This window comes from Echinococcus granulosus, assembly GCF_000524195.1.
Source record: "Echinococcus granulosus chromosome Unknown EG_S00099, whole genome shotgun sequence".
Classification (NCBI taxonomy): domain Eukaryota; kingdom Metazoa; phylum Platyhelminthes; class Cestoda; order Cyclophyllidea; family Taeniidae; genus Echinococcus; species Echinococcus granulosus.
The window spans coordinates 268,786-271,686 of NW_020170479.1; positions in this window are offsets into that span (position 1 = coordinate 268,786).

Below are 2,901 nucleotides of genomic sequence, written 5' to 3' on the forward strand. Positions count from 1 at the left end.
AGCTGCCTGGACAAAAAAGAAATCCCAACTCCCAAATGACGGTCAGAGGTAGTGGTGGGAGCATGTCCGTTTTGCCATTTAGACATTACTGACTCCCCATAGAGGATGTATTTGAAATTAGAAAGGGAAATGATTTCTCTACACCAAAAGAGAAGCAGGAAGGAAAATACCACCCATGATTCGTCATCATTGGAGACCCCAAGTTTATCAAATGATTCCAGGATATCTTCAAAGTGGGAAGGTTATTTACCCAGCTCATTTGACCTCAATCCCTAAGCTACTATACTTGGAGCATGGTTGAATGGGTGTCCACTGGCTTTATCAGAATATCTTGTATTGGTTGAATTCTACTATTTGGAAGTCGTGTTGATGCGGTTTTACGCTCACCAAATAGAGGTTTTTGTAATTGTCTTTCTTGGTTCTACAAGTCATACTCTGACTCTCAAATAACTCACCCCAACTTGAGCACACATGCACAGGCATGTGATATGCGTGCAACCTTGAGAGTGCAGTAGCAGTTAAGCCAAGGTCAGTGGCACTAAGGGAGTTGAGTATGGTGGCGGGAGTAGGGGGAGGGAGTCAATGATAAAACGTGCTGTAACTAGTTGGAACATGTATAGCCTGTGTCGCAGTGAGCAATACCGGTAACACAAAGAACTTTGGCGTTTTCGTGTGATGGATAACGGATGCGCAAGTGAAAAAGGTGATAATCATTCGATCAATGCTACTTCATAATCAGTGGTTTATTTATGTTTGATATTACGTAGTTATAGGGTTTGGGTTACCTCTGCAGACGTTTATAATCACCTCCAGAAAGGCTGAAAGACTGGGCGCATAGATTGAATGACACAGTTGCAGGGGCTGAATCATGGAAGACCAAAAAAGGGATGTGAAATCAAAGCAGGTATTGTTTGGCATTGTTTGAATATATAACTGTCACACTGCTTTGAGGGTAAGTCCTTCGTATCTAGGGGAAGGAAAATCTAGCAAACACTTTTGAACCCAATCATACTAACTTTGTATGTTCCAGGTGACTCATCCTAAATAAGTTCTTTTCTTTATGTTGCTTTAAATCAAATGACGATCTGCTTGGAAGCTCATTTCATATTGCAGGCCCTTTAAATGGGAATATTTCCATGGGATAAAGCAACCACATTAAAAGCTCAGAGGTAATAGCTATTTTCGCTCTTCGTTTCTCCTTCCCACTTTAATAAGTGGTTCACCCAGTGCTACCGCCCAATTGGGTTAATTCCAGATTCTCGAGGCTTGAGGAAGCACTATTTCCTCTTATCTTGATCAGAAACCACTTTTTACTGACATCTGGATACAAGGAATCAAGAAGAGAAAGTGTAAAGCTATGAATCATAGCTGATGCCAAAAGTTGATGCAACTTAGATAGCCTGTTATTTGTGAGTTTCCGTAGTCTCAAGTACCCACAGCTAATACCTTCCTTATAACTACTTAGATCAGCGTTGTTGTTGTATTTTAATGGATTTTCCGAAGCTGCTACCACAGTATCATCCAAGTTATTGCTAAAAGCACCATGAGACAAGACTAGAAGGAGCCTTATAACCAGCACACAACAGGACTGGTATCACAGATACCATTCAAATTTTAATTTTGCATCTCTTATCTCTCTGTTTGTCTTAACAAGAAACGAAATTAAGAGAAATAGCTCTACCCTTTTTATCTTTGTCCTTTTCTGAAACAAGGGTGCTGTAGATTTCTTTAGAGTGCATTTTCTTTGAAGGAGACACTCCTAGTCTACGTACATTTCCTAAAATGGGCACTTGTTAATTAGGACTAAATTTGACAGTTTCGATTTTCCCCTCCCGCCTTAATCAGTTATTGAATTCAGCAAAGTTATGAGGTGGTAAATTAATCACAAAACTTTGCTTACAGGCATTAAATAACGTTTAAAATTTTTTGATTGGGTAGTACAAGTAGGCAAATTTACATGAGATTTATTTGCCTAGTTCAGGTGTTGAAATTTGAGACCGCCAAATGACGCTGGTACACGTAAAAGGCGGCAATTTTTGAGCTCGTAAATCCCCTCCTTCATGCTACAGAGGCACGCGCCTGTTCTCGAATGAAGACATGATCGATAAATTTTATCGGAAATCGATCGACCATTGCTTGCACGCATTAGTACGCTCAAGTGTGGTGAAGTCAGCTCATCGCAGTATTCCAGAAAAGCACAGTTGCATTTACCTTCCATCCCTTCTAGGCTTTACATGGATGTCCTGCCAATCTAGACGACTTTACAAAATTTCTATTGACGATACGAAGTAAAAAGGAATCGTATTTACTCGCCAAGTATTTGGATAGATTCACATCTGGACCAGGTTGGCATGCGCACACACACACAAGGGGATGTTGGTAACAAAAAAATTATTGCTTGAGCTGTTTCATCGGTCCTGTTTTCTGCCACCTAACTTCTGCGCTTTTTGTAAAGGAGGAAGTTGACTTCTTTTTCACTTGCTCCAAAGGGGTGTGTGCGTGTGTGTGAATTTGTAATCAACACAGACTTAGGTAAGAGAAGCGACATACATTCAAATACACACCCAATTTAGTTGTTGAGGTAAACAACAGTCAAGATTTATTGCATTGCTCCAGATAAAAGATTAACAATTTGACGGAAGTCTTTAAACAGGGCCGAAATAAGGCTTCACAGCTGCGATCGAATCAGAGACTCCGGGAGGAGAAAATTGATGAATTAAATGGAGGAGACCAGAAAACCGGGAGGATTAAATACCTACCCAGATTTCGGTGGGAATTCTCATGACTAGAAAAAGAATACTATTCTGCATCACAAATGTCACGGTTTTCATGGTAAACCACTGCGACTGTGAAATTATATGAATATCATGCTGCATTTGTCGCAAACTTATAATTTTGTGG